Below are 25,253 nucleotides of genomic sequence, written 5' to 3' on the forward strand. Positions count from 1 at the left end.
TACAGTTCAAGAACTCTGAGGACATTATAACTCCAATAAGAGTGGACATACAGTGCAACATAACAGCAGATAAGCATCTCAGACGACCAGCTTGATGAGACAGTTGACCCTTCTCTCTCGTCATTCACAGGATGTTGTCCGTGTCTTGGTAATTCAGCAGCTTGGCCAAGATCGGCCTCGGAGGCGCCCCCACCAGAGGCTTTTGGACCAAAGTCCTCTGTGCCCTCTCCACCACAAACACCAGGGACAGGTGAGGATCGGACAATGCATGTAGGAGGTCCGCCACGTAGGTTTCCATCTTGGTGATCGCAGTCGTCTCCGGAATTCCGTGAATTTGTAGGTTATTCTTCCGGGACCTCGCCTCCAAATCATCGTTCTTTGCGCGCATTACTCCCAGGAGCTTGTCCATATGTAGCAATTGCTCTTTGGTTTCCACTTGGAACTCATGAAATTCGGTTTGCCGGTTCTCCAATATGTCTAGTTGAGTTTCGTGGACAGTAACCTGGGCCTTCACAGAGTCCAGCTGAATGGTTAGGGTGTCCAGCTTTGAGTCGAGGTTTCGTAGGCTAGAATGTATTTCCAGCATGAGGGTGCGCAAGTCCTCCCCCCGATCCTCCAAGTGGTCCTCCCGCTGCTCCTCCAACTGTGCCCCCGAAGACTGATCATTCTGGCGCGTGGAGCGTTTGTCAAAGGTGATCTTGGGTCGCTTGGCGTCTGGTTTACCCATGGTGAATCAACCGGGCATCGGCCAATCTAACGCGGAGGTAGGTTCGGGGCTCCCACTCAAATCACACTGTGAGGGCTCTCAGTCACTAGTTCCCCAAGCCCAGGCGGCGCAACAATGGGCCTCCAGTACAGCTCCACTTACCCCAATCCCAACATGGGGTCGCAGCGGCCAGATAGGACAGGAGGGGCTGGCCCCAAAACCCCACACAGTTCAAGGCGAACAAGAGAGAACCCCCCCAGTCTGATCCTCTGACCAAGCAGGACCCTCCATGCACACCGGCCCAGCACAGGAGGTTAGTTATAGGCACTGTGCAATACCTTAGGTAAGTGGCCAGGAATGGAAATGCTGCTCACCTCGCCTCTAGGTGCCCCCCCCCAGGGCTACTCATCACTCATTCAGGCCACAGCTGTCTGCAACAGTTCAGCAGGGGTTCAAGGTGGAAATGCAGCAAGCGTTCGGGGTGGGAGCTCTCATGCACCACACCACCAAGTGTCTCGTCAGGCCCTCGCGACAGGGGAGCACTTCCGGGGCGAGCAGGAATCTCTCAGTGCTCAGTCTTGCTTGTGTTCAGCTCCGCAAAATGGCTCCTGCCGCCCGCAGCCCCCTCCCAGTGTCCAGCACAGGGGGGCAGATATCGCTCACCTCCAGGATGCCACCGCCACCACAGTCCTCAGCTCAGGCTCTGCTCACAGCGACGCGGCATCAGGGGGACGGCAGACCACCATTCCCGATCCCATCAGGAGGCCTGCATCCCTCCAAGCGCGAGGGCGTCAAAATGGCAGCCAGGGCCCTCACTCACCACCCTCCGCTCCGACACCGCACCGCCAACAGCAGCTCACATCAACAGGGCAGCAAGGCGTCTCAATGGCCGGATGTTGCCGCGCCGCTCCTCATTGTTGTGCGCTCCGATCATGGCCAGTCGGGGCCGCAGCTGCCTCCACAGGAAGGCCCAGGCCTGCAGCGCTCGCCAGACCCCGGGCTCGATTTTGGAAGAAGCCGCCTCCTCATCTAGTCACAAGCGGAGGCCACGCAGGGTCTAGGCAGGGCTCACGCCTCCCCACCAGAGAGCCGCTGCGGAAAAGCAGCCGGCCACCTCTACAAACTGCCTCAGGTAAGGGGCGCAGGGACGTCGGGTTCAGGCTCCCCACAGCACTATATGTCAGATTTCTGAAAGGATTAATAACCTAGCTGGCGGAACTCACTCAGAGAGCGGCCATTCCGCTGCTTGGCAGACCACGCCCCCGCCTTCAGACAAAAGCTTTGACATTTTTTAAAGTGATTGAAGAAGGTTTGCTAGCACCTGCTTGTTTTTTGTTGCCAATGCTAACGTGTCCACACAGGGTTCACATAGATCTAGATCACCTCTCTCTTCTCCTTTGTATACACATATTGTCTAATTACTGCCACTATTCACTGCTGATATGTCAAGAAATCATTTAATGCACAATATTTTGCCACTCCCACCTCCTGCACTGCACAGGATTATTCCTGTTTCTCTCAGCAGTAATGACCTCAAGCCAACACCTCCTTTCATCCATATGGTTTCATTACTCCAGGTTAGTGCACGGTTTGTTCCCAGACTTTACATCAGTCTGAGATTTTCCATTTCAAAATGTCATCTCTTTAAAGAAACATTGCATCTTGAAAGATAAATCAATCACTTCTTATGGGACATTTGAAAATCATTGCTCTTGCAAAAACAACTAGAAAAAGACATCAAAGAGCAAACCTGTCATCAATATTGTAATGCAATTCTTTGCTTGTCTTCCTACTACATGCCCCTACAATTGAATCACTCATTAAAAAGAGCGACACAACTTTACAAAATATATAATTTAATATGCTTAAAGAGTACATGTATTTATCTGCCTCGCCATATCTTATCCAATTGGCATAAAAGAGAGCAATATCGGAATTACAACACAATATCTAAAATGGAAGCAACGTAATGAGAATTTATTTATTAAGATGACAAGAAAACAATATGAATGAATGTTATGATTTCCTACTATAAGTGGGGGTGCTTGCATGGTGTTGTATCCATGTCGGTGAGTGTGTGTCTGTGTGCGTGCAGATATGTGGTTATGTATGAAAGAAAATGAAAGTGAGGGAATCAGCAAAGGAGTGACTGGGAGAGAGACAGAGAGAAACAAGCATTGGAAATGCAATAGGTCTCGGAATTTTCTGAGTTAGAGCTAATGGCATTGTAAATGGCAATGTCTTTTAGCCATGTGTTATGGAGTGTATGCATGTGCTATATAGTAGAAATATGTGGGTTGTATTGGAATTGTATCAATGGTGGCATGCTGCGTTTTAGATGAATATGTTTAAAAGTAAAGTGCACCATACTGCGATTGGTACAATAGTTTATTGTGGATGCTTTAACAATTGATGTGTGCACTGATGGCTGTTGGTGTGTGTGCCCGTAGAAATTGTTCACTGATGGCTGGTGGTGTGTGTGCTTGGTGGAAGCGTGCACTGCCGGCTGGAGGTGTGTGTGCCTGGTGGAAGCATGCACTGACGGCTGGTGGTGTGTGTGTGTGGTAAAAGCGTGGACAGATGGCTGGTGGTGTGTGTGCCTGTTGAAAGCGTGCACTGACGGCTGGTGGTGAGTGCGCCTGGTAAAAGCGTGCACTGATGGCTGGTGTTGTGTGTGCCTGGTGAAAGTGTGCACTGGTGGCTGGTGGTGTGTGTGTGTTTGGTGAAAGCGTGCAGTGACGTTTGGTGTTGTGTGCCTGGTGGAAGCCTGCACTGACGCCTGGTGGTGTTTGTGCCCGGTGAAAGCGTGCACTGATGGCTGGTGGTGTTTGTTCCTGGTGAAAGCGTGTACTGACGGCTGGTGGTGTGTGGTTGTGTGTGTGGTTGTGTGTGGTGGTGGTGAGTGTGTGGTGGTGTGTGTGGTGCTGAGTGTGTGGTGGTGAGTGTGCGGTGGTGAGTGTGTGGTGGTGAGTGTGTAGTGGTGAGAGAGTGGTGTGTGTGTGTGTGGTGTGTGTGTGGTATGTGTGTGTGGTGTGTGTGTGTGTGTGTGGTGTGTTTGTGGTGTGTGTGTGGTCTTATGTGTTCTCCAGTCACACTCACTCTACAGTCAGTCTGCAGTCACTCTGCAGTCACATTCACTCTGCAGTCACACTCACTCTGCAGTCACTCAGCAGTCACACTCACTCTGCAGTCACTCTGCACTCGCACTCACTCTGCACTCACTCTGCACTCACTCTGCACCTACACTCACTCTGCACTCATTCTGCACCTGCACTCACTCTACACTCACTCTGCACTCACTCTGCACTCACTCTGCACCTGCACTCACTCTGCACCTGCACTCACTCTGCACTTGCACTCACTCTGCACCTGCACTCACCCTGCATTCACTCTGCACTCTCTGCACTCACTTTGCACTCACTCTGCAACTGCACTCACTTTGCCCCTGCACTCACTCTGCCCCTGCACTCACTCTGCACTCAGCACTCTGCACTCACTCTACACGCACTCTCACTCTACACTCAGCACTTTGCACTCACTCTACACGCGCTCTCACTCTGCACTCATTCTGCACTCACTCTGCACTCACTCTGCACTCACTCTGCACTCACACTCACTCTGCACTCACACTCACTCTACACTCACACTCACTCTGCACTCACACTCACTCTGCACTCACACTCTGCACTCACACTCTGCACCTGAACTCACTCTGCCCCTGCAATCACTCTGCACTCACTCTGCACTCAGCACTCTGCACTCACTCTGCACTCACTCTCACTCTGCACTCATCCTGCACGCACTCTGCACTCACTCACACTCTGCACTCAGTCACTCTCACCTGCACTCATTCTGCACTCACTCTGCACTCTGCACTCACTCTGCACTCTCTCATTCTGCACTCAGTCTCACTCTGCACTCCTTCTGCACTCACTCTGCACTCACTTTCACTCTGCACTCACTCCCACTCTGCACTCATTCTCACTCTGCACTCATTCTGGACTCACTCTGCACTCACTCTCACTCTGCACTCACTCTCACTCACTCCCACTCTGCCCTTATTCTGCACTCACTCTGCAGTCACTCTGCACTCACACTCTGCACTCACTCTCACTCTGCACTCACTCTCACTCTGCTGGCCTCTCAACCTCTGCAAAGGGCTGCAACTAGTCACTGCGCTTTGGTAACTTTTGAACTGGTAGAAACAGTTTTAATTTTATCTAGAAGCTACTGATAATGCAGCAGATGACGGATGGATGGTGATAACATCAATAATGCTGAGAAAAACGCTGCAGACGCAGATTTGCGCCAGTGGCCATTGTTATACTTAAACTGTTCCATTGCCATTTAATCTCATATCAAGTTCCTTCACATTACTTTACGTTATGGTATATTTTATGCTATGTTTTATGAGACCAAGGAAGGATTCAATATCGACTACGAACTCCTTGTTGTATATAACCCCAACAAACTAGGTACAACATGTGAAACAACTAAAAACCCATTAATTTGATTCTGAAGTGATCGAATGTGATCTCATTTACGTGCACCTACATCTTGTTTTTTTTTGTTTGACTGCGATGTTTTGAAAAGAACACAAGGCTGTGTGTTGAAAATGCATTCAAAACGTGGGCATTAAAACACGGAAACTCCGTCTGGAAAGTTAAGCTCCCCATTTCGTGAAATATATGATCCTGCCAGAGTAGAGTGTCCCTTGGGCAATGGGAGAGCGTTAGCCTCGGCCAATCCCGACGTGTCTGCATCTGTGTCTGGAAAGAGTTTCTGCGAAGGAAAATGTGTGGTACCTTTCTGCAGAGCGGCGGCTTGTAGAGGGGAACACGCTGGATGCTGAATGTTAGTGCACGGGGAACGGAGGAGAAACTCGTGATCCAGCTGGAAAGCGCTGACAATGGCAAGAGAAACACCGTGACGGTGGCATGGCAGAGAAAGTTATTACTTTTTGTTCTGTTCACTGGAGAATGAGATATATATGTATAAACTAAAAAGCCTGACGGTAGGAGAGAGATGCCCCGACAACCACTGAGACCTCCGCCCCCACGACCACCATCCGCACCAAACGCCTGCTCTACTGGACCAACATCAATGACGATGACACCATCAAGATCATGAACACCATCCACTCCGGATCTCCGTCAGATCCATGCCCACACCACATCTTCAACAAAGCCAGCACATCCATCGCACCCCATCTCCGGAAAGTCATCAACACCTCCTTCGGGACAGCAACCTTCCCGGAGAGCTGGAAGCACGCCGAGATCAACGCCTTACTCAAGAAACCCAAGGCGGACCCCAAGGACCTCAAGAACTTCCGGCCCATCTCCCTGCTCCGTTCCCGGCAAAGGTCATCGAGAAGACCGTCAACGAACAACTGACCCACTACCTCGAGGAGAACAACATCCTGGACCCTTCCCAGTCCGGGTTCCGCAGCAACCACTGTACCGAGACTGCCCTCATCGCCGCCACCAATGACCTCAAGTCCCTGCTGGACAACGGAGAAGCGGTGGCCCTCATCCTCCTGGACCTGTCAGCCGCCTTCGACACGGTCTGTCACCACATATACGAACACGCCTCCACAATGCTGGGATCCAAGAGAAGGCCCTGGACTGGACCACCTCTTTCCTCTCGGGCAGAACAGAGAGCGTCCGCCTTCCCCCCTTCTGCTCCGAAGCCACCGAGATCATCTGCGGCGTACCCCAGGGCTGATCCCTCAGCACAACTCTGTTTAACATCTACATGGCACCGCTCGCCTACGTCGCCCATCGGCACGACCTCAACATCCTCTCCTATGCCAATGACACCCAGCTGATACTCTCCCTCACCAAGGACCCCCACACCGCCAAAACCAACCTTCACGATGGAATGAAGGCCGTTGCTGAATGGATGAGGAACAGCCGACTGAAGCTGAACTCGGACAAGACGGAGGTCCTCATCCTCAGATCCAACCCTTCGGCCTGGGACGACTCCTGGTGGCCGACCGCTTTGGGAACCGCTCCAACACTCACCGACCAAGCACGCAACCTAGGGGTCATCCTCGACTCCACCCTCTCCATGACTAAACAGGTTAACGCTGTTTCCTCCTCCTGCTTCAACACCCTCCGTATGCTCCGTAGGATCTGCAAGTGGATCCCCACTGAAATGAGAAGAACAGTCACCCAGGCCCTTGTCAGCAGCAGGTTGGACTATGGAAATGCCCTCTACGCAGGAGCCTCGGCCAAACTCCTGAGACGGCTCCAACGCATCCAGAATGCCTCTGCACGCCTGATCCTCGACATCCCTTGCCGCAGCCACATCACACTCCACCTGAGAGACCTGCACTGGCTCCCGGTCAACAAGAGGATAACCTTCAAGCTTCTCACCCACGCACACAAGGCACTCCACAACACCGGACCAATGTATCTCAACAGACGACTCAGCTTCTGCACCCCCACCCGCCAGCTCCGCTCCGCCGACCTCACCCTCGCTATAGTCCCCCGCTTCCGAAGAGCGACCTCAGGCGGCAGATCGTTCTCCCACCTCGCCATCAAGACCTGGAACACCCTCCCCATCCACCTACTGCAGACCCAAGACCTGCTGACCTTCAGAAAACTCCTCAAGACCTGGCTTTTTGAGCAGTAGCAGCATTCCCCACCCCAGTGCCTTGAGACCCTCACGGGTGAGTAGTGCGCTTTACAAATGATATGATTGATTGATTGATTGATTGCTGTGGTTACCTGGCCTAGTTCTGCTGTCCCTGTCATCCCAGCAAACTGTTTTTGCCCCTTGCCCTCTCCCCCATGTCCCCATAACAGGCACCTATGATGCGAAAACGACAGCCCCTGGTGAAGGGGTCACGCTGAACCTGTGCGCATGACGAGATATCACCTCCTGCGTGTGAAAGCGTGAACGGAAGGTGCGTGTGTGCATGTGCGGCTCATGTTCACTAGTTCTCCGGCATCGCTCTTAGCTGACAATACTCCGGAGATTATACGCTATACATCTCAACAGAAGCAGTGCGGGGAAGAGCGTGACACCAGGGCTCACGTGGACTTCCCCCACACAGGTGTGTGTGCACGCATGTGCACTTTGTGGAAATGCCGGTGTAGGAAAGTACACTAGAGCGCGAAAGGCCTTGGAGTCAGCTTTTAAGTCAGTCAGCAACGGCTCCACAGAAACAAAGTGTGAGGAAACCCGTCCTGGGAGTTATGCGCCTAACTCCGTGTTATAGGCTTTCTAAGCGCTGCATTGCGCCGCCAGGAGCAGTGCGCCCTGACTCGAGTTTAGATGCGGCGGCCAACTCACAACAAGGTTTCCGGGAGCCAGCATGCGCGCACACACACAGCTGAAATAAAACAAACTGGAGAGTGGTGCACGCGTGCCCAGCATCTGTCTTCAATTACCGCGGGCCCTGACAGCTGGTAATTGAAGAAATATGCCCTTCTGCTGCGCGTGTCCGCACGGAATATGCACTAGGCGGAGCAACTCTAACGCCTATGGCCTATTGCATGCTCTCTTGTAAAAACATACGCATGCAAGGGCCAATTGCCATGCAGCTGGCAAAAAAAACCAGCAAAATTCACGAGCTTTCAGGAATTCGATAGGTACGATTTTCGAAGCCCTCAGAAAAGGACTCTTCGTGGGACGTAGGCCGAGCCCTAAAAATAAAGAGATTGATAGGGAAAGATTGTTGGTAATGGAAATCTGAACACCTCCGTGCTTACAGTGATAAAACGCACGCAATGTGTCCCTGACAATTTTTCATGCAGAGGAAAGGTAATTTTAGAATACGTTTTGCTGAAAATCTTCATCTTCACCTTTGTAATTGTCTAGCTTTTGTTGATGGTGCCATGAAAGATGCCGCAGTAGGCTTCTATTGGCATGTGATTTGTCCTGTTTAGTAACGCGCTGTTGAAAAGCAAGACATTTTTAAGACATTATTGAACTTTCCAGCAGTCCACCATTTCTGTATGCGGTGTTTTCTTGGGCGAGCAGTTGTTTTATTAGAGATGGACACCGAACAGTGTAACCATGATATATGTACTGTCCCAGAAAAAGTAGATGGCAGTTTTATCTAAGAACACGTTGGGCCAGCTGAGACCACTTTGGGTCACGATGTCTAGAATAGTTAATCCTCACTTTCACCATGTGCACAGAACACTGGTGAGGGCCTTGTTCCGGCACAGATGGAGATGCATTGCTGGTGATTACTTGTTCCATAATGCCCTTCAATCAAGTTTTTCTATATATACCTTTGTAGGTCTACAGATGTGGTGTGATTGACTAAAGCATAAATTCCTTGACAAACATCTCAGCATTCTGGTATTATGAGTCAGTGAAGTTACCACATGATTTCATTAATTAATTTGGATGATCCCAATTACAAGTTCTTTCCATATGTAATTTATTTAGTGCAAGATTTCCAGTTTTATTAACTCTTGAGAAATCCACATCTGAAAAATCTTAAGTGGGAAGAATATGCCTAGTGTAAGAAAATGTTTTCTTTTGCATGATCGCCCCATGATATTTGTACTGAATCTGCTGTTTGGTGGAAGCACAGATGGTGGCAGAATTTCTTCAGTACAGTCCAAGAGAAAGGTGCATATCCCTATTATCTAGGAAAAAAGTACACCAAGGAGGATGATATCCAGAGGTGGTTTCAAGCTATGAGGCAGCTCTCCACATGAGCGGGGTCCATGAGAGACTTTGGGAGCAGGTTTGTGGAACTAATCACAGTGGAGTGGAGGGACACATTGCTAGCCTTAGGGACCGTACATTAACTCACCTACCCATCTATGAAGGATGCCCTCATCACCAGGTATGGTCTTACTCCAAAGAGGTACAGGGGCAAGTTTAGGCAGAGCAAGAAACTTGATTTCCAGACATGGCTTTAGTGTGTAGATTATTTTTGTAGAGCACTGGATGGTTAGGTGAAGGGCATGTCGTGTAGTTCCTACTACTCCGTAGGACCTGTATGTTTGTATGGTTTCTGGCAACCACTGAACATGACAACCCTGACCCTCAGGGATCATGGTAACGGATTGGAACCTTTTGCTCAGTCACTGGTGCTTACTTGTGCTCATAGACAAATACAGAAAATACACATTGGGACATTTTCAATATATTTATGAACCAATGTTATTCTTGTATAGAATACATGTGCTGCAATAATCAGTAGACAAAAGCAGATGAAAGGGATTACTAGCACCAAATGAATGAATAGTAGATATGGCTCTACCATGGTGCTAAGACAGTGTATGATGCAGGCATATAAAAAAGGTAGTAATCAGGCATACTCCTACTATGCAAATCATACTCTGAGTGCACCTAGAGTGTGTGTAGGTGTAAAGCCAAGAATCCCCCCAAGGGATGATCCAACCCCATTACCTGGAAGGAGAGAATGTAGGACCCCGTCCTGGTCACAAACTGAACACCCCTAGTGGAGATGTCAGACTGCTGCATGGTGAAGTCTCAGCATGCAGGGACCCTGGGTGTCAGCTGAAGTACCTCCTCTGGTAATCTGTGGGGATGCTCATTATTTATAATAGAAAGCATCCTTGTGATGTATGCATAGATTAGCACAGGTATGGATATGTAGATAGACTTGTCACCCCTTGGATAAAGATAGAACAACATTTGTACATATTGTGCATTAAAAGACCTTGTTCTTGGTGTCCGAGGCATCGTGATAATATTTTGCAGGGCTAGATTTGTAAACAGAAGCAGCTTCTGAGAAACAAATCCAACATTGTCACACACGCAAATATGTGCAAAAGGTCACAGCAGAAATGTAATGGTGCAAAATTAGGACAATGTAAGAAAGTGTCCAGCTGCGTTACTTGGGCCTCATCCGGGCACATAACATCCACTTCTCATACTAAGGGTCGATATATAAAAGCTATCTAAAAAAACGCAGTAGGCTATAATGAAATTGAAATGAAAAAGGTCTAAAACCACTTTTAAAATAATCTAAAAGCAAGCATCTATTTAAAAAATTCATAAAAGCCTTCAAAAGTCATTATACTATTTGAAATCCCAAACACTCAGAAAGCCATGGTGCTGGAAAAATAAAGCAAACAATTGTTTTGATTCTTTTTTGTTAAAAAGAGGCCAAATCATTCCCACCACACAGAAACAAGCAATTTGTTTATGTGTTCTGAGTGGTAGATGCAACATTGCTGTTACAAGCAACCACAGATGATGTTCCCACTGGCGCACCATGAAGCATGTTTATAGAGAAAATGTGATTCCATCCCATTCCCAAGCAGCAACTTAGGGAGGGACTGAATCCTGTAAGGGTTCTGCGAGCCGGAATCCATTTCTTTAGGAGCCAAGGCATGCCAGGGTGGCTCAAAGAATGCATTCATCAGCAATGGAATACGCTGAGGATAACAATACCCATGGGCCTTTAGGGAGTCCATCAGTACTTCAATGTCCAGTGGCGCAACAGATTGTGATCTGAGGCATAAATCCAGCATGCATTCATGGCTGCAAAGCAGGCATCAGAATACAGCTTGTACGCAGGAAAGACAAACAGGCCTGAAAGACGGTGCTCATTCAGTTCTCAAAGTCAAGGTGAGCTAAAGCAGTGTATCATGCACTCACAGCATCGTAGCACAGTCAGTGCTGTCTTCATTCCAGGTTGAACTGGGACATCCATTGTGGAGCAGAAAAATGTAAATCAGGATTCCTGCCATAAGTAGCAGAACAAGCAAGTGACCTCCAAAAACGCTTCCAAATACAGAGTGTATGAAAGATGGTATAACTCTGAGTATTGTTTGAAAGGTGCTAACCAGTTTAGAGCCAATACATTTAAAAAAGTGTACTATTCACTTCGTATCCGGCATATTAAAGATACGATGGACCAGCTCTCCAAGATGCAGCAGGAAGCTAGCATGGAGTAGCGTCTGTATCTCGGACGAGGATCTTGCAACCTGGAGAACAAACGTCTCTCTGGCTGATGTTAAGGCCACCTCTTTTTTAAAAAGCATGGCTTTCAGTTTGCTCAGAGAATCAAACTGTATGTTGGAAAGATTTATTGTAGGCCATAGCATTGCCTCCCTAACTATGCGGGCAGTTGGCAACAGTAGTTGGCAACAGTATTTGTGTGCAACAAGTTACTAAGGAATTAACTGTTACCAAATACGCGATGCCTGGTTCCATTCCGCAGCAACCTTGATCATTCAGTATCAAATGGCTTCCATTTGAGAGCAGCTTAAATGGCTCATGGCAGCCGGGGAACCTTTCAGATAACAGAACAAGTTTGCTACTGAAGTATTGCACATCCCAATGAGTGAAATGTGCTTGCAAACTAAGGTCCCACTTGAAGCATCCTAACAGTCAGAACCTCAAAGGAAAACGTCTGTGTCCCCATTCCTCCATATAAACCTGAATTGTAGTTCCCAGGATTCATGCACATAACTTTCCCCTAGCAATTCATATCTGCCTACTTGGTGTTATTGTAGATGTTAGAAATGGGATTTCGGGTGGGCTAAGGTTTGCACCGAAGTCAGACCGGAACCACCACTCTAGTTAGGATAAGGGAGTTACCCTCCTAAAATAACCCCTGCTCACCCCCTTGGTAGCTTGGCACAAGCAGTCAGGCTTATCTTAGAGGCAGTGTGTAAAGCATTTGCACATAACCAACAGTAACGAGTTTAGAAAAATATCAAATATTTTTACATACTCAAACAAGACCAATTACGATAAGAATCCACAGTACAGTAATTTAAAAATAGTTGCGTTGCGTGATGTCTTGAAAACACAGTTCTTTGATGTCGATAGCTCCATCTGGGCTATCACGGTGTCGTGAACAAGCAAGTCCAAACAGTTCTGGCTGGCTGCGTCGTCGCGGGTCAGCTGCGGTGTCTCCGAAAGGTACTGTCGTACCTTTCGGAGATGCAGGTCGTCAATGACCTCTCGTTGTCACACCCATTGCAGCTCGAGCTCCTCTCTGATGGAATCAGGAGCGCTGGCGTTGGCAGGCATCGGGTGCTGCGGTGCAAAGTGCAGTGGTGCGGCATGCAGTGCCTTCAGGCCGTGTTGCGAGCAGCGGCTTGGTAGCGGCGTCAAATGGCGTCGTCGGTGAGACGAGGGTTGCGTGTGAGATGAAGGCGATGCTTGTCTCGGTGCTGGCAGGTTGCGGTGCAGCAGCAATGTCGCTGTTGCTGAAGCGCTGTCATCGGCTGACAACTGGAGTCGATGATACCGATGTCGGTAGGCCAAGGCTACGGTGCAGAATTATGGCGGTGCATCGTATAGTGTTGCGAGCGGTGCCCCCGAAAACACGGTGCAAGTGTGGTGCCCACAGGTCACGGTGCGAGCAGCGGCTCAGTGGTGGCATCAGCATGCGTCGTTGGTGAGACCAGGGTCGCGGTGAGGCGTTGCGGCGGTGCTCTCTGCGGTGCCTTCAGGACACAGTGTCAGCAGAGGCCTCGTAGACGGCATCGGGCTTGAAGTCTTTGATGCTCCTGATACTTCGTGAACAGGGTCAAGCTCTACCTCAAGACCTTGGACATACTCAGCACTAGTAGAGAAAGTTCAGTCCAGTCCTTTCACTGCCCAAGGTAGAAGCAGCAACTGCAGGCCAACCCATAAGAAATAACTCAGCAAAGGGGTAGTACTCCTCCTGGCAGCTCTTCCAGCACTTCGTCTTGGCAGGTTCCTTGATTCAAGGGAGTTCTAAAGTCTTGGGGTCTGGGCCCCAATATTTATACCAGCAAAGCCTTTGTCCTCTAAAGGCAGAGGGGCCTGGACCTAGTGCAAACCAGTTCGGGGTGCATTCTGCCAGGGTGCACCTTCTTCCTTTGTCAGTGTGGGCCAAAGTCCTCAGACGCACCACAGGAGGTGGAGCCAGCATTGTGGAAGGTAAGCTCAGCGCTATTCAGACCTAGGCACTACTCCTCCCACCCATCTAGGTGTAGATGTGCCTTTTTAGCCCAGCTGAATCACCCTGACTCCCCCTAGCTCTTGTCACTCACAAACCAGACAGACAATAGACACGCTAGCAGAGGCAGGCTGTATGGTTAGGTCAGAAAATGCCGACTTTCTACAAGTGCCATTTTCAAACACAGAATGTTAAAACCAACTTTACTAAAAGATGCATTTCATCATTCTGAGTTCAGGCATACTAAACCCGAATTTCTACCATGTTCTCTGAGTCAGTTAGGATCATAGGATATAATGACTGAACTGCCCTTTCTGGCCTACTGAGAACTGGTAACCTTGCAATAGTGAAAAACAAAGTAGGCTGTGATTCACTTTTAGGACATGCCACACACACCAGGGCATGTCCTACCTTTTACATACAATGCACCCTGCCCATGGGGGTACCTTGGGCCTACCTTAGGGGCGACTCACATGTAGCAAAGGGAATGTGTAGGGACTTGCGAGTGTGTGCACTCGCCAAGTCGGCATGTCAACCCCAGGCTGCGCACAGGCTCTGTGACGGCAGGCCAGCGTTACACTTGGAGGCATAATCCAGTGCTGCAGCCCACCAACAGCATTCGATTTATAGGCCCCAACACACGCTATGACACTTTACTGGGGACTGACACATAAATCAAATATACCTATCATGGAAACACCAACCCATAACACATTTTATACAGGAGCACTTGCACTTTACCACTGGACCACAGTGGGGAAAGTACGTAGAATCATAACACCAGGAAAATGTCAAAACTGGGAGGTCAGAAAGCAAAAAGTCAGGGGGAAACATGCCAAAAGATGGCAAGTCTAACAGTAGACAATATTGGAATTTGAAAGTCGTGACTTGTAGGATGCTGTAACCATGGATTATCCAGTCTGTGGATGGTGTCTCAGCCATGGTGAAAGTTAATTGATTTAATTTTTCAATGTGCAACATGGTATATTTTGCATCTATTTGTGCCATTAATATCTGTCTTTCTGTTAGATCATATGTAGAAAACAAACTTGTGCTGTCGAAATAACACCACAGCATGTGGCCAGAACGTAATGTTTGAAGCGACCAGCTCAATTGTACAATGGACCCTAGTTGAGATTGTCCATGTTGTAAAACAGACATATCTTGTTGTATTATGTCAACTGCAGAAGATACTATGTTGCCCAGTGAGTAAATTCTGGAAGTTAATGTGGTCATACCTTTGTCAACCACAGCCAAAGCCTTTTCTGAATTAACCCTATCAATATCGTGCAGTCTTTCAGCAGCTTTCTGTTGAGAAACATTCCACAGCTCATTGTGCCTTGTATATTGCATACAAGAATCGCTTTTGGTGTGCATTCCGGGGACACAAAGTCCCTGAAATCCATGTCATCAGAGACAATGGATAAGTGTGTCTTCGCCTGAGAAAAAGTTGAGGTCTTTAACCAATCAAGGCACAACTTCCCAACACTATATGATGACCACTATCAAACCAGAAGAAGGTAGGTTTATAAATCTCAAAAGTGATGTGCAAAAGCACGTTTGCACTTTTTTTGTTGAGCTAAAAACATGTGTCTTAATGCACAACTTTGAGATATATTTTATGGGCGTAGTGCACAAGCCTACAAAATAAATGAGGCCCTACTAGCAATATTGCACGGCTGGAACATCATGTGTTTGACGTTCTGGTGGCGCAATGTGCCACTGGCATATTTATAAGGCCACGTAAAGCCATGTTACTTGGCTTTTCATGGCCTTATAAATATGGGGGCGTTCCCAACAACATCCATGGCTTTTTGACACTGCCCCAGATTTATGAGAAATCAGTCTGAGGCAGTGCAAAAACACACGCCTCCACAGAGAGGCATAACAAGGAGTAATTTCTTTATTTCTCCTCGTTTTTCCTCTTGCTATGTGTGCTGCATTCTGCAGCACACACAAAAAGAGGAAAAGGCCTCTTGTGAATGTTTTTGTGTAGGAAGGTTTCTTACAACGATGGTGCAATGGTGCCTGTGTTGGCGCATGGCAGCCCATTGTGCCCTGGTGCAGGGATAAATGACAGGAATTCGCCATATCTAATAGATACAGCGCATTCCTGTCCTTTTCTTTTGCAGTCGGGGAACGTAGCAGCAAAGCCTGCTGCTCTGCCCTACAACAACAAAACATAGTGAGCCACTCAAATTTCTCTAAAACTAATCAGAAGTACTACAGACAAAGGCTTTGACATTTGGGAAAGTGATTGAAGAAGGTTTGCTAGCAGCTGCTTATTTTTGGTTGTCAACGCTAACATTTCCACACAGGGTTCACATATATCAAGATCACCACTCTCTTCTCCTATAGATACATATATTGTCTAATCACTGTCACTATTCACTACAGATATGTCAAGACATAATTTAATGCACAATATTTTGCCACTCCCACCTCCTGCTCTGCACAGGATTCTTCCTGTTTCTCTCAGCTGTAAGTAATGACCTTCACCCATCATCCATATAGTTTCATTACTCCAGGTTAGTGCACGGTTTGTTCCCAGTCTTTGTATTAGTCTGAGATTTCTCATTTCAAAAATGACATTCCTTTAAAGAAACATTGCATCTTGAAAGATGAATCAATCACTTCTTATGGGACATTTGAAAATCATTTCTCTTGCAAAAGAATACTAGAAAAAGACATCGAAGTGCAAACCTTTCATCAATATTACAATACAGTTCTACGCTTTTCTTCCTATTACATGCCCCTACAATGGAATCACTCATTAAAATCAGCGATAAAACTTTTTTTTAAACATAATTTAAAATATTTAAAGGGTACATTTATTTATTTATTTATCTTCTTTAGGAATTACAACTCGATATCTAAAATAGATACTACTTATTGAGATTACATTCATTGAAATTACCAGAAAAAAATTGTGATTTAATATTATGATTTTCTACTATAACTGTGGATGCACGCATGTTATTTTTGTACATGTCCGTGTGTGTGTCTGTGTGCATGCGTGTATAGATATGTGTTTATGCATGAAAGACAATGAAAGCAAGAGATTCAGCGAAGAAGTGACGGGAGAGAGAAAGATAGATAAATAAAGAGATTTATAGGGAAAAATTGTTGGAAATGAAAATTTGACATTAAACTGAACACCTCCCTGTTCACAGTGACCATTCGCACGCAGTGTGTCCATGACATTTTTTCATACAAAGCAAAGGTAATTTTAGAAGAAGTTTCGCCTAAAATCTTCATCTTCACCTTTGTAATTGTCTAGCTATATTGATGTCGGCTTGAAAGATACCGCCGAAGACTTCTATTTGTATGTTATTTGTCCTTTATAGTAGCGCGCTGTTGGAAAGCAAGCCATTTTTAATATATGATTTCATGCACTAATTTGGCTCAGCCCAACTACAAGTTCTTTCTGTATGTAATTTATTTACGGAGGAAAACCAAAGGTGGTGATGGACGGAGCGTTGACAATACAAACACTCACTCCCAGTCAACTGATCTGGGTTTCATCCATCACCGTTCTTTAGCTCACTCCGCCACCCCAGTTCAGACATGGCCATATGCAAATCAGTCTGACCCTGTGCCTCATGGGAACAGTCCAGCCCGAACTGCCAAACCATGTCTTCCCTGGACCGGAATCAAGCTTCTCAGGACCGGTTTCTGGCATTACAGCCGTCTTCAGCCGGGCTTGCTTGACTCCAGTGGCAAACTGAGCAAGGGACTCACGTCTGCGCATACCCTGCGAACTTAGGGCGAACAAAGAAAAACCAAAGGTGGTGATGGACGGAGCGTTGACAATACAAACACTCACCCCCAGTCAACTGATCTGGGTTTAATCCATCACCATTCTTTAGCTCACTCCGCCACCCCAGTTCAGACATGGCCATATGCAAATTAGTCTGACCCTGTGCCTCATGGGAACAGTCCAGCCCGAACTGCCAAGCCATGTCTTCCCTGGACCGGAATCAAGCTTCCCAGGACCGGTTTCTGGCATTACAGCCGTCTTCAGCCGGGCTTGCTTGACTCCAGTGGCAAAGTGAGCAAGGGACTCACGTCTGAGCATACCCTGCCAACTTAGGGCGAACAAAGAAAAAACAAAGGTGGTGATGGACGGAGCGTTGACAATACAAACACTCACCCCCAGTCAACTGATCTGAGTTTAATCCATCACCGTTCTTTAGCTCACTCCGCCACCCCAGTTCAGACATGGCCATATGCAAATCAGTCTGACCCTGTGCCTCATGGGAACAGTCCAGCCCGAACTGCCAAGCCATGTCTTCCCTGGACCGGAATCAAGCTTCCCAGGACCGGTTTCTGGCATTACAGCCGTCTTCAGCCGGGCTTGCTTGACTCCAGTGGCAAAGTAAGCAAGGGACTCACGTCTGAGCATACCCTGCCAACTTAGGGCGAACAAAGAAAAACCAAAGATGGTGATGGACGGAGCGTTGACAATACACACACTCACCCCCAGTCAACTGATCTGGGTTTAATCCATCACCGTTCTTTAGCTCACTACGCCACCCCAGTTCAGACATGGCCATATGCAAATCAGTCTGACCCTGTGCCTCATGGGAACAGTCCAGCCCGAACTGCCAAGACATGTCTTCCCTGGACCGGCACAGGGTCAACATCTGAAAAAAACTTAGGTGGGAAAAAAACATCACCGCTGTGAAAAAATATCTCCTTTTGCATGATGACCCCCATTTTTTGTACTGATTCTGTTTTGTTATTAACTCTGTGCACTGGACTCTGCTAATTAGGCTCCAGTACATGTGCACTGACCCATAAAACATCTTAAAACTGTCTAAACTCCTAATTGGCACATTTAACTTACCTATCAGGTCCTAGTATATTGGATAAAGTGTACCCAGTGCTTTTAAGTTAAGTGTCACTAGTGGATTGAAGCACATATTGTACCACCACTAGTGACAATGCAAAACATGACTGCAGGCCTGCCACCAATAACCCAGCTTTGCAGGTTTAAATTGCTAATTCGACCTGTCAAAATAATCCCTTTTGACAAGCCTAAAACCTCTTTCAAAATAATAATAGGTTACCCTTACGGAGGCCTGAAATGCCTATAAGGCAGAGTTCAGGATTTTTAAAAGAAGAACATTTAAAAGCTTAAAATTAAATAATATACTTACAGTGAGAATACCTTAAAAGCTACTTTCACTGTAGCAGGGTTAGCTGGTCCATTGGAAAGCATTGTGATACTTTGTTTAAAGTAAATGATGTCATCTCCACCAAGGAATCAAATATAAATTACATTCTTACACATTCTGAAATATTTATTACAAATCCAGTCAATTGGAACAGTCAGATTTGTACTAAACATTTTACAAAAGCTACATTTAAATAGTAAACTTTAAACTCATAAAGCCACTAGAATCCTATTTGCTTGAGCTTGAAACACCCAAAAGCTGAATAATTCTGTGATGAGATGTGAATTGGCTCCCAAGAGCTAAGACAAGGGCCCTGGGTGTTGGGAGAGGTTGACCTTCCCTTGACAGGCAGACTTTGGGGTTGTGCCCAGCCCCTTGCTTATCTTCAAAGAATACTTACAATGTCACTAGCAAAGTTGATGCCTTGCTTATTTCCCTGGCCACGCTTCAATGGTGGGCATAGGAGCTCTGAACAAGTATAGAATGTTTCTAACATGTCGGAATTAGGGAGAATGGGACACTCTGGGATTGTTTGCAATAGGGGGTACATGAACTTCTGCAAATGTGTATAGATGTACGCCTAGGATCTTTTTCCCTATTGGTTAGGTAGAGCCAGGAGTCACCCCCACCCAAGGCTAGTGCCAGGCATAAATGTGGCACCCATGGACACCTTCTTCAGAACACTACTGGACCTCTGAAAGACAGAATAAGTACTGCACCTGCTGTTGAGACCTGTGAAGGGAACCCTAAGTGTCAGTTTGCTGACCTTCTGTTAAGCTACAGTGACACAAACGTTGATCCACTGAGGGTGCATCGCTGGTAGGCCTGACTCCCCCATAGCTCCTGCTATGTTCTTCTCCTCAACAGCAAATTAGATTCCAAGCCCGTTGCTAAACAGCATCCAAGGACATCAAACCCTCTTGGGCTACATGCTGCAAACTTGTCCCGCTAGAGGATTCAAACTTCCAGAAAAGTGTCTAAGTCTGAAAGTAGAAAGTTTCCTAAAGCCTGGTGAAGAGTGGCAGCTGATCGATGCTGACATCCTCCCTTTGTGTGAAATCTGGACTTTTTCCACTATGTCGACTGGTTCAGTGGGACTTCGGACTGTGGCAAATCATTGTCAATGGCACCGTCTTTGAATACAGCCTACTACATTGCTCTGCTAAAGACTCTACCTTCTCAGAACATTTCTAAGTCCTAAGGTAACTCTTTCACTGGGACCATCCTGATCCTCGTATCTGAACATGCTAGACTCAAAACTTACCTTTGTCCATGTCTAGTGGAACCCCAAAAAATTATCTCCTGTACTCTTTATTGGATTTTTGTCATTTTGGTGTCATTTTGTTCAGTAACTTATTCTCTGTTTTTCTAAATTGAAGAGGAGCTTTTATTGTGTTGAGTTTTTTACCTTTTAACTGTTTTGATATTTCCGAATGCTTTACACAATTTCTTACATTAAGCCTGTCAGCTCTGTGTCATAGCTACCAGGTGTCGAGATAAGGTTCAAATTATTGAAACATTTACTCAATCTAACTAGAATAATGCCAATATTGCTTGTAGTGGACTCCCATCACCCAAACTAATAATCTACTTTCTCACGCCTAGTATAAGAGGATAAGATGTATTGAAATAAGTAGGCAATGAGGAAATTGCGCATGATAATTCATTTTCCTCGGAGCAGGTGATAATAACCCCCGCAAAACACAAATCCAGCAAATCTCACTCATTCATGTTAATTATATTATAACAAGACAGTATTTTACAGCATTGAAACTATAAAATCAAAACATCTATACAAAATATGTTGCAAAATAGAATCATATCAGACACAACAATGGCCTAAAATTTCAACCTTATCAGGCATTCATAATAAAAATATACTGACCAATGCTCAAAAACCTAGGTGTGTAAAATCAATATACACATGTTCTTGTTCACGAGTATCCACTGAGGCTACATGCAAATGTACTAAGGTGGATAGGCAAATGCACATTCCCACCAACCATGGGTGCCAAAACACTTAGCTGCAGGTCTAACTATATCAGTAGGCTGTAGACAGCGTAATAAAGATTCATAATAGTGAGTAATAAATAATGGGTAAACAAATCTAAGTGCTCAAAAACTTTATTGTTATGAACCCAATCACCCCTTCCTCTCTTTTTTCATTTCTGTCCCTAGTAATAACTAATCTCACCACTATTATCATTAGTCTTCGGCCTTGTTCTAGCTTGCAGCCGTTTTCAAAATTTCACTCATCCCTATCTTATCCCCATCCACTTCCTTAATATAACCTAAACTATACGAATGCCCCATATTGTTAATACATGGAATGCTACTCCCATCACCATAGTTGAAAATAAAGGAAGAAGTGTTCATTTTAGTGACAGTAGACCTATGGCGTTCTCTCCTTGGCAGGAGTTTTGCATAACCCAGTGAGGTTGGCTGAACCGGCAGACCATCTCTGAGGCCTGACGTGGAAAACTTCCTGAGAGGATTGTGGTGGACTGGAATTGAAGGAGTAGCTAGTATTGCTGTTGCAGGGTGCAGGGATTTATTAACGTGTCCTTCTTCAACCTGGTTGGGAAAAATGGAAACTTCAAAAAGCCTATGCCCTCTGATTAGCTGTCGTCTCAGCCTTGGCCACCATACATAGGTGGAGGACCAATTTCCGGTCTCTGCATCAGCATGTGATGTCTCATTGCAGATCTCCATTTAATTTGTTGAAGACTGACCTGATTTGCTAAGTTGTCACTGACTATGGTTAGACACTAACCAAGAACTACACCAGCTACTGTCGATTTCCTGGGGTTTTCTGCCAATGTCATAATAAGCTCCTGCATAATGTTGTGATATTTGCTTCAAGGCCACTATTCATTTCCTGCCAAATTGAGCTGTATGACACTCATATTTTTCTTCCTGCACGTCATCGACGTCCATGCCTTAAAATCCTCCGCTGCCTCTGACATGATAATATTATTGTGGGCCGAAAAGTACTCTTCCTCACCTTATAGCATGCTGATCGCTGACCCAACCTGACAGATGAAATTGCTACAGATTTTGGTGATGGTCAGAGTGACCAGGCACACCTGTTACAACAGATACGGCCTCTACATTTGAAGTAGTGGTCTTAAACTGCAATGTAGTGACCACACCAACTTTAGGTGCTATCAATCTTATTGCATACCCAGCTGCAGAGAGGCTTTACGTTGAGAGTTTGGCACGGGGTGGAACACAGTAACCCTGTAGTAACAAAGATTATGTGATGCTGGTGGTATAAGTTATTAGATGACTTGACTAGGTCTCGGTCTAACAGTGATTTAGAGTGTTCTGCTTAATGTCTTGGTCCCCGTGTACTGTCTCTTGCAAGTAAAGTACAGATACACTTATTAACTGACAAGACACTGGACTGTTGCAGGCATTCTACAAAGTCACAGAACTATGCTCGGGATCGTAAGACCTTAGTAGACAAGGACTGAGTCATCCTACCACCTTAGTACCCATGAGCCTGGGACTGACTAGCGAGAGTGTCTCAGTTGCCCTCGTACTCACCTACAGAGGAACAAGTTATTAGACAACACAGAACATAACACTACCGACCCTCTCATTATCAGGGAAATAAAACCAATGTCATTATGAATCATATTGGCAAATCAGAGGGTCCATTTACTAGACTTCAAACAGACTTCATTGAGATACCTGCTTACTATGGGCTTAAAAATGTTCTAGTGATTGTTTGCTTGTTTTCTAAATGGGTCAAATCCTATCCAACTCAGATATGTCACAGTATGACAGCTGCAAAACTCTTGTTAAGAGAGTTAATTCCACATTTTAGCCTACCAACCTCTATTGAGACAGACCAAGAACTCATTTTAACAATGAGATCCTTTAATTGATTTGTAGAGCTCTTCTGAGTGAACAAATGTTCTATTTTAGGTATCATCCTCAGTCATCCCGAATTGTAGAGAAAATTAATAACCATCAAAAGCAAGCTGCTAAAGTGTGTGCCTCCACTAGTTTGAAATAGTCTAATGCTCTTCTGTTTGTTCTTATGAGCATTAGAAGTAACCTAGACAAATAGACTGGACTCTCGCCCTATGAAGATTTAATGGGCAGAGCCATGAGGATTACCTACATACCTTTAGCAACACTTGTGTCAAAAACTGATTGTATCTTGTTACATTATTGCAAAGGACTGGTGGATGAGGTGAGATCTATCTCTCATCAGGTGAATTTGGTAACAGTACAGACAAAAGAAACTTTGTGCCATCCACTGCAACCTGGAGACTGGATCCTGGTTAAAAATCAGTTTCACAAGAGCTGCCTTAATCCCTATTGTAAAGGACCAGATCACGTTGTGCTTTTGGCTAAAATTGCCGGGAAGTGTGCTAATATCATTGCGTGGACAATCTCAAGTAGAGTGAAAATGGAATCAGGAAGTGGTGACAACAACCACTGATTCACAGAGTTAAGGCCAAGTGTGCATGATGGATCCAGATGGGGGAGAAGAAGTTGGAGAAGTGATCCTGAAACTGGTGAAGTGGGTGAAAGTGTTATTGAAATTGGTCTAGCTTATGAAATTCTCCAGCCGAAAATTCAAGTTTTGAGAACCCACAGGGGAAGACAGCGATTTACAGTGAGCCAAGTTGCTGATGTTTGTCAAAGCACAAGATCAACTGTGGGAGAAGAAGGCTCAGCAGTAGTCACAAGTGAAGAAACAAGAAGGGAGAGAATTCATCAAGTAAACAACTGGTCTAGGGCAGAGAAGAGATATTCAAAGTCACTGGGAGAATGAAAAATCAAAGACAGTAAGAACAGAACCAGAAATAATCGAAAGCAATTAAGAGAACAATGTTAGTGATTTGCTTGTTGTTAAAAGACCGATAAGAAAGAGAATCCAGAATAGAAAATATTATGGCCCTAAATGGCCGTATCTTGCATCTATGTCTGAGGAGGAAGAATGAGAGTCCAATATGGAAGACTACAGTTTAGTAAACTATTCATCATTCCTTTTTAAGAAGAGACACCATTTTGAAAAAAAATTCTAACAATGTGACTTTTTTTAAAGTAAGATTTTGAACTCTGTAAAATATCCAGATGTAGAAGTAAGATTCTTGAGTTTATTAATTAAGCAAACAAACTGAACAAAAAGAACTTTGAGTTTGATTTTTGCCTTTAATTATTCCTTTAAAAAAGTAAAAGAAAAGATGTATTACTGTTTTGAAAAAATAACATTTCTTGAAGACTTATTTTTGATTCCTGAATTTTTTTTTTTTTAATTTTTGGTTTTTATCTCAATAGAAATGGCAAGCAGGATATAAATATGGTAACATTGTTAGCATGATTTCAATAACAGTGATACTGATGAACAATATTTGGCATATTGTTGTGCTTAATTTCTCCGTTTGGATATGTTTCTTCACAGATTGCATTGAAAACAGTACATAATGACATTTACCACAATACCCTGACACACAGAGAAATCTTAGTTAGTAGTTTAAAAGAAGATATGTATGCAATTTCTTTTTAACTAGTATGTTGCAATTATAGGTATCAATAATTCCTTGGTTTGTACTTTTCACCATTCTTCTGCAGGTGAGGTTGCTAACTATTATCAACTGCCTACTTCTTATAGCCTTTCCTGTAATGTTTTTGTTAGTAAATTTAATAAGCAAGCATTTTTATCCCCATACTTGTCGGATTTTACCCCTTTACTGGAGGACCTTCCTGTTTCTGAAGATACTGGGAAAAGAGTGACTTATAGTACATATTTTAATACAATTGCACAAATTAACCTTAACAATAAACAAACTAAAAGGGAGTGTGTGCATAGTTAGATATAATGAAAGGATTATAGAAAAACTAGAGAAGAGATTAAGGCTGAAGAGGAATTTGGGTCTTCACATTTACATCCAAGGTTGAGAATGGAGCATGAGGGTGAACTGTGTATGGTATACCATGAACCTACAGGAGTCAAGTCAAATGAATTTGTGGGAAACAGTGAGTGTGAAAGGAGGTATGTTGTCTATGATGATTTGCTGATCGGTGAAGAGCCAATACTTGGACACATTTATTATTTGTATAGTAAGACTGCTTATGTCAACCTACCAAGTAATTGTGTGGGTTCTTGTTATCTTGCTGTAGTGTTTCATAGAGTCTGTCACATGAATGAAATGAGTGATGCCATTGTTTTAAGAAAGTGAAGCAATGTTTTGGACAGATTGTACTAGTCATATTGGGAGTTATGATTCCATCAATATGTGTGCCTATGAATGATGCGAAAATGAGAAGATTACATACACTTGTAGATCAGTTCACTTCTAATACTGCTGTTGCACTAACCCAAATAAATAGAGAGGTGATTGCTATGTGTGCAATGAATATGCAAAATCGCCTAGCACTAGATATTCTTTTTCTGAAGTAAGGTGGCTTTTGCAGGGTTTTGAAGGTAACAGCATGTTGCACCTTCATCCTTGATAACAGTAGGGTT

The sequence above is a fragment of the Lissotriton helveticus genome, chromosome 1_1 (assembly GCF_964261635.1).
Source record: "Lissotriton helveticus chromosome 1_1, aLisHel1.1, whole genome shotgun sequence".
NCBI lineage: Eukaryota > Metazoa > Chordata > Amphibia > Caudata > Salamandridae > Lissotriton > Lissotriton helveticus.